At 51.6% G+C, this 15,750-nt stretch overlaps 1 protein-coding gene across 3 annotated transcripts in view; it reads left to right on the forward strand.

The window, feature by feature from the left end:
• The window catches only part of RAP1GAP2 (RAP1 GTPase activating protein 2), a gene marked incomplete at its 5' end in the record, with an annotated part of 170,890 nt that extends 166,534 nt beyond the window's left edge, over positions 1–4,356 (forward strand). For all 3 annotated transcript variants that reach the window (XM_081161880.1, XM_081161879.1, XM_081161881.1), the window contains one exon: positions 131–4,356. The remainder of the gene's footprint in view (positions 1–130) is intronic.
• Between the last annotated feature and the right edge of the window lie 11,394 nt (positions 4,357–15,750).

Raw genomic sequence — 15,750 nt, forward strand, 5'->3', positions numbered from 1 at the left:
TCTGATGTCGGGCATCCTGTGTGGGGCACCCTCCTGTCCTGAGCATGTTCAGGGCTATGGCCATGGCCACCTGTGTTCTTCCTTCCTTCCCCCATCGTTTCATCACCACCCCCCTTCTTGTCTTCTCCAGGGAAGCCCCGATTCTGTCTTGGAGAAGGCTCCTGTCTTAGCAGTTTGGGGGTGCCGTTCACTACTCTGACCATTGCAGGCCTGTTGCTCCACTGGCCACCTGCCCACCAGACCAGCTATCTGTCCCAGTGTCCTGACCTGGCCACAGCCCTGCCCGCTCCTTCTCCAGGACACCCTGTGCGCACCTCCCATCTCTGGACAAGGCCTCATTCCTCCAGCCCTCCTGCTCCTGCCCCCCCAATGTGCTATGTCTGGGTCATTTGTTACCTTGGTTTTGTCTGCAGAGGCAAGCATTGGGCAAGGGGGCATCTGAGTATTGGGTACTCAGAGAGCGTGCTGCGGTGGGGAGCCCACAGGGACTGCACCTGGGGTGGGGCCGCGCTGGGTCCTGGACCCGCAGGCATTTCGTGCTGGTGGAGGGAGCACTTTTCCAGGGGCCGACTCTGTAGCTCCTTGAAGATGTCCTGGTAGAAATCTGCTCTGTGGTCCCCACATCTCTGGAGCTCCCAACACCTGTTTGCTTCTGTGCTAGAAACTTCTTCCCCATCTGCTGACAGCAGGCCCAGGGCCGCCTCTGTCCCTGCTGCTTGTGCTTGGCCAGTTGAAGCTGCGACAGAGCTGGGTGTGTCTGGGAGCTGGTGCCACTCTCTTCCTCGTGGCTGCTGGTTGCTGTGGGAGAAGCCCCGGGTCAGTCTCCCCTTGGAGCAGATGTTTTTCCCATGAAGGGGTGGGCAGCCAGGAGAGGGAAGGATTGGGAGAGAGCGAGCCAGTGAGCCCCCGGGCCTTGGCTGAGGAGACCCTGAGACCGAGGTCCAGGCCGGGATCCAGGACTCTGCTGGTGGTGGAGGCTCGTGGGGAGTTACTTCAACCCCCGTCTTAGGTGAGAGCCAGAGAGGTGAGGTGGGGTGGACCCATCAGGTGCAGCCCGATGTGTGGGTGCAGAACTCAGGTGAGGGGAAGGAGCGGCGTCCTCCTGCATTTTATGTTCCTGGCACCTGTGGGGAGCTCAGTGCTGCCTGGAGGCTGTGCTCTTCAGCTTTGTTGGGGCTCAATCCTCCAGTCCTCCTGTTCCCCTTTCCCACTGTGGGTCCACAGGTACTTGCCATTCCTGCAACTTGGGCCCCAGCCGGGTGCAGTTGAGACACCACCTGCCATAGGCCCCCTCAGCCAGAGCCACCTTCCCTGGGATGAGCCAGTGCCCTGCCCGCCGAGCAGCCCCCTCCTCTCTGTCACCACCCATCTGAGTCTGCAGATGGTTTCTGCTGACTGGCCCTGCAGGGTTAAGGCCTGGCGTCCTCCAGGTAAAATAGAGTCTGAAGAGCAGACCCTTGGAGGTGCTACAGTTTCAAGTGCATGTGGGGCCCCCCTAACGCGGGGCTGCCAGGGTGACGCTGGCTGGGCTCCTGCTTTAATGAGCAGATGACAAGGATTTCCAACCAGATGCTCTATTTACATTGCATCTGGGCTTTCCCCCAAGTTAAGGCATATAAATGTTATACCTGTTCTTGAGCGAGGTCACAGCTGCCCCGTTGCTTTTGCAGAACCTCGATCCTTCATCCCCACTCACGCGGACACTGTGGGATCCTGTTTGCAGGCTGGTGGAGCCCTCCCCTCACACTGTTTGGGGAACGTGTTTACTTAAAGTACTAGTCCAGTAGGATTTATTCTAGTTAGAAGGTCAACCAGTGTCTGTTTTGATTTTATTAAAAGTTGCTGTAGCGGCAGTCACTGCTGCAGTGAGGCCCGCGGATTCTGGTGGCCTTCTGCTGGCTGGGTTTCTGAAGGAACTTGGAAGGTCAAATGGCATTTCTTTAAAACCGATCCCAGGGTCTAGCTTGCTTCTCTGGATAGCTGGTATTCACGGCTGCTCAGTGGTTGTGCTGTGTCGTGTCGCGGTCCTCGGGTCCTCGGGGGTTCCCTGGTGGTCCCACCCTGTCCTGCTTGGGAACCTCATACCCACCTCCCCCTCTGCTCTGGCCGCTCCGCCTGCAGCCCCCACCTCCTGGGAGGGCTCTGCTCCTGCCTCTGAGCCAGTGGCCAGGATGGCTGGATGTGTCCAGGGACATAGAGGCACAGGTCTGTCCTGAGAATCACAGACCTGAGAAGTGGTGTCTGCCCTCTGTCTGCTAACGGGGATGCTCTGGGAAGGATCCAAAATGTCCCTCCCTCTTTGTCCTGCGCCCCTGTCTCTAGAAAGCCCACCCTGTGGCTTCCAGGATATACATGACCAGCCCCCTGGGGTCCCAGCGCTGAGAGGGAAAAGGAGAGCCAGGACCCAGCAGCCCCCCCTCCCCCCTCGGGGCCACAGGGCAGGCGGCTTGGGTGCCTGGACGCCGCCTCCCCCACAGGCTCCGTGCACCTGCTCTGGCCACAGATGTCTGTCCTTTTATTGCTGTTCCCAGTCTTGGGGCTCAGAGATTTGCTGAAGCCTCATCGGTACTCGTGACTGGATGCGTCCGGATGGTGCTCATGCCGGTGTTTGAGGCGCTGTGTGTGGTCTCCTGGACACAGAAGTGTTTCCCAATGTGCCTCTGGCTCCGGGAACTGCCTGACTCACGGAAGAAACTGCTGCCAGGCTCTGTAGGTCACTCGGATGCCCCTGCTCAGACGATGCTTAGAACCAGATGCAGAAAGAGCTTGAGCTAGGTCTCAGCTAGCGTTTCTGTCATGAATGAAAAAATGTTTTGTGGTTCAGTAGCATCTTGCTGTCCATACCTTCTGGGCTCCTTTTAGCATCTAATCCAACCAGGTCATCTTCCAGATGAGACACCTCAGCCCCTGTGAAGGGAACATAACTTGCTTGAGGTCACATGACCCCCTAGTGGCAAAGCTGGGATTAGAACACACAACCCAGGTCCTCTCTCAGCACTGCCTGCATGGCTGCATTTCCTGGGGCCCTGAGCTGTGGAAGCCCGTTAGCTGGTGTCTGGGCACTGGCTGGGAGGCGTTAGCCGTCAAGGGTGTGGCTGGGGCCGCAGACTCTGCTTGTCATCAGAAGGGATGTTCTCTTGGACTTTCCCCTCAAGGCACTGAGTTTTGGATGCAGATCGAGCAAAGAAAATAAGACGGGAAAGAGATTTCAGTGGCTTGTTCCTTGGTGACATTGGTTCTTCACCTCCTGTGTGTAAGGGGGCGGAGGCCAGAGCATAGATGCAGTTATCCAACCCTCAGTTTCCCCTTTTTAAGTTAAGCAAAGTGTAAAAGAAAACTCTGATTCTCCCTGATCCTTAAACCAAGGTGGTTAGTAAAAATGTAGACTCAAGCTGTAGTAAAAATGTAGATGCAAGGTGGGATGAGAGCCTGTTTCAGTTTCGTACCCTGACTGTTTAAGGTGCCAACGCAAACACTACCTTCTTTATCCTTGTGAGTCAACAGAGACGGTCTGTGTGGGGGGATGGTCGGGGTTCAAGTACATCTTATGGCTGCAGGTGGCTGGCAGGGACCTGGCCACTCAGCCCTGCTCAGGACCTCACAGCTCCTCCCCCAGCCTCTAGCTACCCCTTCCTCAAAGATGAGGGTGGGTCAGCGGAGTGTGCCAGGCCTGTTCCCAGGCCTGTTCCCGCAGCCTGCTGGGGGATATTGGGGCTCTCTTCTGCAAGCTCTGATCTCTATTTTACCACTAGCCCTTGCCCTACTCCACCCCGTGTGCCCCTCCTTTGAGCTGGGCCGTGTGCCCCTTTGGGAGGAAGGAGACAACCCCGAGTAGGGCCAAGGACGGCGGAGCCCTGCCTAGCAGGAGGCTGCGGGGGCAGTGGCTCTGTTCTGTGCCTTCCCAGCCCTGGGGAGAGGGTATTTGGCTGGAGACTGGAATTTAAATGCTATTGTCTTTGATTTCGTGACATTTCTGCTTGGAAGGGTCGCGCCCCCTTCCTGCTCCTTCGCATGTGTGCCAACTCTCCCCTGTCGCCGTGTCCCCTTCCACGCTCCAGCCCGGGGACGCCGAGGGTTCAGTGTAAAGAGCTTCCTCTGGGCGGTAGAACCCAAGAGGTGCAGCTGGACGCGATGATCCATGTAGTGGTGACTTTTCTCTCTTTCCTCTTCGCGAGGAGGTGATTTGTGGACCCTGACTGCCTACGTACTGTAAATAGTGTACATTTAATTTATTGCTATGGTAGCACATTGTATTTGTTAATGTATAAAACAAATTCTAAAAGGTTGACAAATGTATATTTTGTTGCTTAAATGTGTCTTTGCAGAAATTGACAATAAATAACATATTTTGTGTCCATCAGTGTTCAGACTCCTTTGCTTGGGGCCCCACCCCCGGGCATCGCCTTTTAGTTTCACCAGAGGTTGAATACTGGCAGCTCACACGCCTTATGGGGCCTGTAGATGTGTTACTTTGGCCTAAAAAATGTTTTAAAATTTCCCAAGGAGTTGCTGATGTTTAAAAAACTGACCGCAATGAAACATTTTTTGAAAACTTAGAAATTTCACAGAAAATCTGAATTTTCTGCTTCTGTCAAAAATCAGTTGCTGGATCCACTCCTTCGAGCGGCAGGAATTGCTCAGAGCTGACCAGAGGCACCTTCTGCGGGTTACCCCCTTTAGGCTACCCTCTTTCGTGGGACCTGAGCACGCGTGGTTCCCGCTGTTCCCTGTTGTTACCTGGAGCATTTCACCCATTCCTGCCATTTGCTTGGACCCTGTAAGCATCTGCGTTTGAGATCCCTGCTATTTACTGATTTATCTTCAACCTAGGATTTTCTTCCTTCTGCCCACTTTCTTTCCAAATTCCCTATTTATTTCTTTAAAGATTCTCTCATGAGTAAGTGCCCTCCCTCCGATCCCCTTTGACTCCCAAATGACCACACTCTGACATGTATACACTTTGCTTTACAACATTTGGATGTAAGTTTAGAAGTAATGTATGTATTTTTTTTTCCCTTATGAAATTTGAAGGCAAGGAACAGGCCTTTATTTGCTGGGACTTGGTTGTGCTCTTGGGCAAATCATTCAACCTCTTGGATTTGCATTTTCTTTTATGTATAATTGGAAAAACAATCCACAGGAAAGCATGAGGATAGAAGTGGATTTATAATTGGGAAGGAGCTTTGAAAAAAATGGCAAGTGTTGAAATTCAAGTACCAGAGGTTCAATGATAATATTATTACAATACGGTAACAGCAGCTGATATTTGTTGACTGCTTACCACGAGGTTAAGTGTTCTACATAGTCAGTCAGTTCTCCTGTAACATGACATACTGGCTCCCGAAAATCACAACACTCTGCAAAATTGTGCAAGTAGAAAAAATAAGGCTAGGTACTTACAAACTTTGTCAGTGATGCGTAAAATAAAAATTTATTCACTAGCCCTGGCCAGTGTGGCTCAGTTGGAGCATTGTCCCATGCACCAAAAGGTCGAGTGTTCGATTTCCGGTCAGGGCAGGTACCTGGGTTGTGGCTTTGATTCCCGGTCAGGGTGCATGTGCGAGGCAACTGATTGATGTTTCTCTCTCTCTCTAAAAATCAATGTACGTATCCTTGGGTGAAGATTAAAAACAATCCACTAAGTGAAAATGGTAGCAGTTTTACACATGTTAAATAATTAAGAAATCCATAAATACTACAGTAAATACGGCATTTTTACTTTGAAACAGACCTGAAGTTTGATTGTGGAAGCAGGTGTGGGGAGGGTTGCCACTTGAGAGTTATTGAGAGGTGCAATGAGAGGTCTTCTAAAACCTGATGGACAGCAGTGACGCCAGATGTGGCTGAGTGTAGCTGCTGACACGTGCCATGCCAAGGACGGTGGTGGGTGTTTGGTGCGTGCATGTGGGTTTTGTGTGTTGCTGCGCAGCTCGAGTCAGCTGGTGCGGTTTTCTGTATGCACCCAGAATTTCTCATGGTAGAGTCGCACACTCAAACATGCAATTTGTGTCATACTCATATTTTCATCTAATATATCAATTGCATTGGACCAAATTACCATTTTCAAAACAAGTATTTCAGCAGAACTGACTGTATTATCTCACTCAGTCAGCCAAACACTCCAATGAAGGAGGTGTTATTGTCTCCATTTCCTTTAAAGCACCAGAACCGAGTTTCAGTTTGGAATTAAGTTTGATGCAGGTTTACGCGGATGTGCTGACCTCGGTAGGGAGGCGTGTCTCGCACCCGGGCTCCGGGCGCACAGGGCCGGACCAGGTGAAGTGCACCCCGGCCCTCTGGCTTCTCTGCCCAGCTCAGAGCTGCAGCCCGGGAGCCCATGTCTGCAGGGCCCTGAGCTGCTCTCACCCACCCACACTATGTACCCCACCTGAGCCCATGGTTTCCGTCTTCCTATTTCTCAGAGCTTTAGGGTCCATCTGTTGAGTCCCCATGGCTGCAAGTGAAGCCACATTTTTTACACAAACACCCAAGCCCCTCGTCAGCTCCTCATGGGGTGTCTGCTTCTTGGGTTCAAGCCTTCTTCCCGGATGCTGGGGATCACTGATTCCACGGAGCCTTTGTGGAGGTCGAATATTTCCTGCCTGTGCGGGAAGGTGCTGCAGGAGGCACCGGTGGCCTTCAGCTGGGTCAGTTCCAGTTCCTCTAGCAGGGGTGGGGAACCTTTTTTTCTGCCAAAGCCATTTAGATATTTACATCATTCGTGGGCCATTCAAAATTATCAGCTTAAAAATTAGCTGTGAAAAAAGCTTCTAGATTTATTGAATTTCAAGTCCCGCCTGTGGTTTCCTTGGCAGGGCCACACAAAATGGTTTTGTGGGCTGTGTATGGCCTGCGGGCCGGACGCTCCCCACCCCTCTAATCCTCAGACTCTCTGCAAGCTCATCTAGGTCTGTGTTCAGGTGCCCCCCCACTAGATGGGGCAGTCTGCAAGTTAGGGCTCATTCTTCTGACTCTTGCAACCTGCCCCCACCCAGCGTCCAGTCATCAAATGTCTTGGGGGCCTTTATTCTGCCTGCCACACGGCGGAAGTCTTTCCTGAGCTGCTCAAGGCCTGCTCAGTTTTTCCTTCCATCTCACTCTTCAAGTGCCTGCTGTGTCCAGTGGTGCCACCAGCTGTGCTCCAGCCAACCCTTCTTTGCCCTCTGGGTAGCTGGCTCCAATAACAGTATCACAGTCGAATTCTCTAACCTTGCAGTAAGTATCAGTTATTAAAACAGGGACATTTCCGTTCACTCAGTCCTGTTTGTTTTCAACTTCAATTTGCATTCAATTCTAACACCGGACCCCCAAACCCTCTAGGGCAGGTTAGCCTGCTGGGTCCAGGGTTTTGTGTGTGACAAGGACCCCCTCCTTGACCTAATCTCTGAGCCCCGCTTTCAACGAGGTGCCACTTTTGGCCTGTCCTTGGCCTGCCCAGCCCAGTTTTCGCAAAGCATCCCATTAAACTGGTTTATCAAGAATCCTCCCCACTTGCCTCCTTTGATACCCAATCAAGTTGCTTTTCCCCTACCCTTGTTACCTAACCAAGTTAGTAATTTTCCATCTAATCCCTCACCCTGGCTGGTGGCTGGAACTCCCCACTTGTCCCTGCTGTATTTGGAGTTGAGGTCAATTCTCTCCCCTATTGCAGTAATTTTCAATAAAGGCTTCCTTGCCTGTTGAACTCGTCTGTGCAGATTTTCTTTGACCGGTGGCTGCCACCCTTCCATGCCCAAGCCTCTCCTTCTCCTCTGCACTTCTCCTCCAGTGTTGGGGTGGGGAAGAGAGAAGCAGAAGACACCTCTGAAAGACCTGCCCCTGAAAGACCACAATGTCAGTCTGGGTCCTCTGAGAAGCAGACACCCAGACAGAAATGAGGACTTATCAGAGGAAAGACCTGTGAGAGGAAATGGGGACAGAGCTGGGGAGGCTGGAGGGCTCTCAGACTGTGACGCAGGTCTGACCCCAGTGAAGGAGAGACTGGGGAGCCATTGTGGGATGGAGGCATCTTTGATATCAGTCTAGTTCCAAGAAAAATTCAGCAGGGCTGCTTGCTGGGGAGTCCCCTAGCCAGAGTCACCCACCACAGGAGTTCTGCATATTGCAAAACTTAGCCTAAAATCACTATGCCTGCCAGCCACTGGGTGAGAACAGCCTGTGGGAGCCTGGCTCTGGTGCCAACACAGTGATGGATTTCAGGGCGCAGCAGCTGGGGCTATTGGTCAACTAATGCCCCCTGCAGTTGGAGATTAGAGGCACCCATGACAGGCATTCTCATGTCGCCTTATGAATTGCCCCGATTTTGGTTGCTTACAATTTCCCTTTGTCTGTAGAAAGGCCCTCACTAGTGCAGGGGGACAATGAAACCCCCTTTCTCTTGGTTCCCTCTACCTCTCTGTCTAATACCAACCCTCCATTGGTTCCTTTTGCTTGGCGGGCATTCAAATGTCACAAGTCCCCTGCCATGAGAGACAGGGCTCAGGCTGGACCCATCTCTCCCCCTCCTCAGCTCCTGCTCTAAGAGGTCTACCTTGCAACCTTTGGCTAATGGTGTAAACTTCAAGCTCCGCCACCTCCTTGGTGTCCACTCCACCCTCAGGATGTTCCCTTATCCCAGTTGCCCCAGCAGGTGGCAATGTCTGCTGCTCTGTGCCATATCCTAGCACTCCTTTCTCCTTTCTCCAGATCCTAGCAGCGACAGGTGGTCTTGGCAATGCTAAGACAATCACCACACCATGGCCCACTGGGGATGTGTTTGGAGGACCCTCAATCTTGTAGGACTAGAGAGACATGCCAAATGCTCTCCCGTCTTCACAGAGCTGGTCCTTCTCTTATCTTGCCCTGGAAAGAGGTGGGGTGTTGGGTTTATTGCTGGTCCTGATGAAACGGTGCCTCTCCACAAGCCTCGACCGGCTGCATGGCTGGTTCCTGGGATGCCAGCGGTTCCCTGAATTTGAAATGTGAATTTGCTGGGTTACCGCTATGGCCCATTCAGACATCTGCCCTCAGACATTTAATGGTGTTCCCATGGTGGGCACAGCTTATGGGAGCCAAGGTTATGTTGCAGAGAGGAGACCTGAGACACAGCTATGACACCTAAGGCTCGTAATCCTCGGAAGGGGACTTGCGGTCTCCACTTCTTCAGGCAGAGATAATACCTGCAGGAAACATCAGAGGCTGGAGACACTCTGTAGAAGGTCATCCCCAGCTTCAGCCCAGCCCTTGCCACTCTCAGAAGAGGGAGCCTTCTCTAGCAGCTCAGCGTTAGGGTGCATAGAGATCACCTGGAGTGGTTGTTAAAATGCAGGTTCCAGTCCCCATCCCAGAGATTAGAATTCAGTTGGGCTGGGTGGGGCCCAGGGACCTGCATTTTTACTGAGCATGTGAGGGATTCTGATGCGATCTTTCACATTGGAAACCACCGATCCAGTTTGCAGCGTCTCTCTAAGTCTCTCTCCTGTAGTCTCAGGCCCAGTGAGAAAGCAGTGGGGGAAGTGAGGGTGAGGGGGCTTGAAAGATGCCGGTCCCCCACCTGAGAGGACTGTCATAATCATTATCCCAATGTGGGGAAGATGTCTGTCCCAGCAAGACACAAGGTCTCGCAGGGAAATGAAAGGGAATCGCTAGAGAGAAGAGAGTAGAGAAACATGCATCAAACGTAAAGCTTGGAAGGAGTAGTTTGAGATGAAAATGGACTGTGGCTGCGTGAGTGACATCACTGGGCATCCCGTAATAGACACGCTGGGAGAAAAGCTGAGCATCGTGCACAAAACGGAAGGAACTTGGTGAAAAGCAAAATCAGATACTGAGAGAATCGAAAATGAAATTAAAATTTAAAATTGAAATACAGCTGGAGCCTCTTTCTTCAACTCAAAACAAACGATCAGATGAGAGATGTGATGTGAGACTTCGGACACCTACCTGCAGTCTAGGAATGAAGCAGAGCTGCTGGGAAGAGCTGAAGAGACCTCCCGGGGTGAAGTGTTCCCTGGCGCTGGTGATGTTAAAGGCAAAGAGTGTGGCTGCTGAATTGACCCCATCAAGAGCGAATAAAAAAAAGCTGCAGCCCTGGCCGGTTTAGCTCAGTGGTTAGAGCATCAGCTTACGGACTGAAGGGTCCTGGGTTCGAGTCTGGTCAAGGGCACGTACCTCAGTTGCAGGCTCGATCTCCAGCCCCGTCAGGGTGCGTGCGGGAGGCAACCAACTGATGTGTCTCTCTCACATCGATGTTTCTCTCTTTCTCCTCCCCCCTTCCACTCTCTCTGAAAAGCAACAGGAAAAATACCCTTGGGTGAAGATTTAAAAAAAAAGAAGCTGCAACATAAATGGTTCCACATGAAAACATACAGATGAATGATTAGATAAACACAGCAAAACTGTGTTACGGAAAGGTGTAGTTATGAGAAAGAGGGTAGAAGGCTTGCTCAAATGACTGAATCAGGCAAATTTTATTAACCCCCTGCAAGACATTACATTAAAAAATTTAGATGCAAGACTAACAAGGAAGTCTTTATAGCCTTGCTCTACAATATCAACTGGCAGGTTTTATAAGAACTTATCATTAATAAGGAACCTGAGGAAAAGTCCAGGGAAAATGGACAATAAGGCCCAGATGAAATCCGGGTACTTAGAGTATAATAGCGAATATAATAGAAAAAGATTTTAACTTTTTAAATTATAGCATTTTCCACTAAGGAAGAAAGTTTTCCCAAACTGGCAAGGTTAAAATTGCAGCAGATACAAACAATTGTAAGCTATTACGGGGACTAGGCAATGATAAAATGATCTAAGATTTTAATTCAGCGACTTATTGCAAAGCTTGCGTTGATTAGGATGACTTTATTGCAGGGCTTCGGCCAGCTCAAGCTAGTTTAAACTCACAAAAAGGAGGCATTTATTAAAAAGAGACAGGATTGTCTTCTAGGATCAAAGAGCAGGGGTGCAGCCGAGCCCCCAGAGGACAGGAAAGGTCCTCAGGCCTCTTGCCTGTGTCGCCTCTGCTGTCCTCTTTCCTCTGTGCTTCTCTGTACTTCTTTCTGCTGGGTGGTTGGTCTTTTCCTTACGGATTTGCGATACGCTTCTGTTTAGATTTACTCTCGCCCTGAAGACCGGCTGAGCTGGTCTCAACCCCCAGTTTTCCCTTCGCTGCCTGGACTGTGCGATGGACTTGGTCCTAAATGTTTCCCTCGTCAGCTGGCACCATGTTAAGCTTTGTCAGTAGAGGGCGCAAGAGAGACGTTGCCGGAGAAGGGTTTCTGGGTCTGTGCTTGCTCAGCAGACTCTAGGACACAGGCACCTGCGTGGGCCTCAGCCTGGCTCCTGCAGCCTGGGCGGCTCGCCCAGCCCCAGATTCCTGCAGCTTCTTCAGAGTCAGGCTCCTGCAGTGCACGGCAGCCAGCTGCACCAGGGACCGGCCGCTTCTCGTAACCTCGGGGGTTCACTGGGTAAAGTCTGACGTTAGGACAATGGGGTGGGGACTGAGCAGCCAGTGAAACAAGGTTCAGGTGGAGCAGAAGGAACTGTGTTTCCCCAGGAGGTGGGATGAGACCAAGGCTGGGATGGGGCCCATGCAGGTCAGGGTCCAGGGGAGATGGAAGAACAAACAGAAGCTCACCATGGACAGGACCACAGGCGGCAGAAGCAGAGAGGGGACGGGTCAACCACACTGAAAGGGAAGGAAGCCTGAGGTGGGGCCCCGAGCTAAGCACAGCATTTGGACAACCCCAGGCTTCCGACAGCATTGAATTCATCTTCTCCAGGGTCAACATCCAGATTAGAGTCTCAGGGACAAATAACATCTTAATGATCTGATCTGACCCTGTTGGACTTCAGTGGAAACAAGATCCCCTGGGGGCTGGCCAGACCATAAAGCAAGAGCTGCGTGGAACGGGCTGGGGCAGGTCCCAGGCGTGAGTGTGAGTAGATGGTGAGTGGGAGGAGAGAAACAGCCCTGTCCTGGGTCCCGGTGGAAGCCTTACTGGACCATCCCTGCGAGAGAGAAAGAGGGACTGGAGACCAGAACCGGGCTCAGATTTATAATGAACAGAAACGCCTGCCCCGGATCTTAGGCTGCTGGGTGGAAGGGGAGCTGGGATCCTTGGATTGTCTGTTACTGGGAGTTATTTGTCCTTTGTATCTCCCTGCTCTTTGGAACTCAAAGCCTAGACCACATTTAAATAAAGAGAATGTCTGACCTCCTAAAACTGGTGGTTTCCCTAATACTCTGGATCCAAAGCCAGAGAAATGGGACAATGCTGCCCTCACATCGCAGAGTTACCGAAGCACCCAGGAAACGCCCGTGGCTCACGCATGTGGGCATCTCATACCTACCACCATTGTCTACTGATCAGGGAGAAAGTTCCCTGCTGTTATGTCACTAAGTGGAGCCACCCAAGGCCTTCTGTCAGATAGGCCAAGTGCAGGGCTGGTGCTTGTCCCAGGAGGTCACCGGTCATTCAGGTAGGGAGAAGGTTGGGGACCTTTGGCTGATTAGTTCCTGACCCAGGTATGGGCAGGTCTCATCACCAGGGCAAGGTGAGTGGGGCCCAGGCCTGGGATTAGGAGAATCTTCAAGGATTTGGCAGGGACATCCACCTTTGGGTTGGGGTGCACAGTGGGTCTACACAAACCCTGGGCCTGACAGGTGAGTGCAGAGAGGAGAGAAAACAAGGAGGGGAGAGAGCATGTCCTCAGCTACTACTGGAGATGCTTCCACAAGAGTTGCCACGGAGGAGCCAACAGAGCAATGGGGAAGGTCTGGACCAGTCATCTTGTTGAGGAGAGGACCTCAGTGAGGTGAAGTCACTCAGCCCCTTTGGAGGCAGACCTGAGACTGGACCCAGGCTCCTGAATCCTTTCCCATCACTGCTTCCCCTGCTCCTGCAGACAGCAGACCATGCTAGGGCCTGAGAACCCCTCCTGGAAAAGGCCAAGAGTCAGATGCAGACTTCCCGGAGCTGAGGAGACATCACTGAGAAGGATGAGAGTGCTGTGCATCTGGGCAAAGACCGGTCCCTTTATAAGGCTCAGCCTGGACCATTGCCCCACTCAGGTGGGTGGGACACACCTAAGAGTGTGTGTTCAGCATTTCCTGGTAAAGTCCCATGCAACTCAATAGAACCTTCTCCCTAAACTTGAATGAGGCCCGGGGTGGGGGTGGGGGTGGGGGTGGAGGGGTAGAAGTGAGATGTGTCAACAGGACAGGAAGTTTGGTACAGATGCTGAAGGCCCTGTGTTCACTCACTACACAGTCATTCTGCAGATTTGCCCTGACAGCTGACGGCAACGCCCTCCAACGTTTATGAGCCCTTAAATGTGCCAGGCATCACAATGCCTGCTGTCTGACCTTCCTTGTTGACTTTCATAACCTTATGCAATGGTGAGGAGGGAGCATTGAGTGGTTAAGAGGCTAAGAAAGCTTCCCACGTGTATGAGGCTAGTAGACCACGAGGTTGGGATATGATCCCAGAAAAGCCTGATTCAAAATCTCACTCTTAACCCCTCTTCTAAATGTCTGGGGTCACTTCAGGGCCTGTTTTCTGGTGACTCAAAGTGCAGGGAAGGGCGGCAGGGTCACCCCACTGTCATTTTCACATTAGGTCCTCACTTGGAAGGGAGACAGGTGTCATGACCCACAGTGACACTGAGGAAACACAGAGAGGGTAGTGGGCTCAGCCTGCAGGGGTGGGGAGACACAAGGTCAGAGCTCTGAGTCTTGACATTAGCGCCATACTCTTGAACTTCCGTTTGCAGCCCCAGGGCCTGCCTGGGGCCTCCAAGGACCCCACTGTCTAGATTCGGTAATGGTGGCTGCCATGGAATGAGCCTTCAGGCAGGGGATGGGGCAACGTTGCCCACAATGCTGACTCCCTGAAAGCCTTCAGTGTCCTTCCTCCATGCAAAACAGTCTGCTCAGGAATCAGTGCCACGCCCTGGGGTCTGCTGAGTCCCAACCTGCTGCGGAAAGGCTGGTCTGGGTGTGGGAAACAGGAGCTTGGGGGTGGGGATGAAGCCTGGGGACCTCTGAGGAACTGCCTTGCTGACTCACCAGGGAGTTCTAGTTCCTGCTCTCTGCTCCCCTTAGAAGTCCCCCCACGAAGTGAAGGGACTGGTCAGGCATCGGGCACCCTGGGACCTGCCCCACTGCTGAGCCCGAGTCAGGCGCTCCCAATGCATCGGGCCTTCATGGTGCAGCCTGGTCTTTCTTCCTTGGTTACGTCCACATTTTCACCAGCATCGGCCCTTTCTGCTTCACTCCTTTAATCCATTCTCACGCCCACGAGAAGCCTCCTGGGAAAGATATGCGGGGGCCTCCGGGCAGGGCAACTGGCACTTCATTTCCATGTAAGCTCTGGTGTAGCTTTTGAATTTTGAATCATGTCAAAATACTTATGAATTATTAATTTTTATATTTAAGTTTTCCTTTTGCTCAATCTTGGCCTCAGTTTCAGAGTCTGAGCTATTTATAACCATCAGCTCCCGGAATCTAAACATCATCAAGCTACTGATGTAAGGCCCCCCCCTTACCTTATTTACTCGCCCGTTTCCCTCATAGCTCCATTCCCATTCAGTTCCCCACCCGAAAGCAACTTACTTTTCCGTTTACTTTTATGCATCATTGCAAATGTACATAGCTTCCTGGCCTATGTGCTATTGAGTATGTGTTTGATATAGATCAATCATACAGAAACACACAAAGGAGCACAATGTCCTGTCCTGTGGATTATATCTCTGTGCCTGCAACCGTCGCCTGGGTCAGTGAACAGAACCGTGCTGGCGCCCCTCCAGTCACTGCCCCCTCCACCATCTGAACTTTTATGATAAGGCTCTTTGTTTCCTTTGTATTTTACCACTTAAGCTCAGATCCTTCAACACTGCGGTTTTGCCAGACTTCTAAGCTTTTCTTGAATGGAAACATTATATATTCTTCTGTGCCTCTCTTCTTTCACTCAACATTCAAGTTACAAGCTTATCAATGTTAGAGGCTCTAAGGCACTTTTTCATGGTTGTATAGTATTACTTTGTACAGATGAGACAACATTTCCTATAGTTCCACCTCAGATACTACACGCTCTTCATTTTCTTCTGTTTCTTGCTTTCTTTCTTTTTTAAAATCCTTACCTGAAGATATTTTTTCCATTGCTCTCCAGAGAGAGTGGAAAGGAGACACACACACACACACACACACACTGATTGGTTGCCTGCTACACGCACTCCGACGGGTCCCCAGGATTGAGCTTGCAACTGAGGCATATGCCCTTGGCCAGAGTCGAACCCTGAACCTTCAGCCCGCAGGCTGATGCTCTAACCACTGAGCCAAACCGGCCAGGGCTCTTGTGTTTCTTTTAGATGTTTTCCTGCTCAGGTGACCAGGAATTTACCCCTGGGACCTCCTGTTCCCCTGGGGACCAGCCACCCTGTCTGGTGAGGTGTATGGAAAGGGCCCAGGACAGGCCCTGGTTGCGTAAGTCCTGGGTGTTTCAGGAGTGAAGAGGGGACAAGTCTCAGGGCGTGGAGGCCTGACCCCCAGGACCAACTTCAGATCAGTCCTGTTTGTTGTCAAAGACTTCAGTGTTTGCAACCATGGTGACTAACAGCCAAGTCACACCCATCATCTCCCTTGTCACTCACTAACCCCAGAAAACTATAGAAATCTTTCAATCTCTTAGCCGAGAGTCCTCTGGCACCTTGGGCTACACATCTCGGTCACTGACTTGGAACCATCTCTTGGGTATTTACTGTTTATTCTGA

Source organism: Miniopterus schreibersii (genome assembly GCF_964146895.1).
Source record: "Miniopterus schreibersii genome assembly, chromosome: 16".
NCBI lineage: Eukaryota > Metazoa > Chordata > Mammalia > Chiroptera > Miniopteridae > Miniopterus > Miniopterus schreibersii.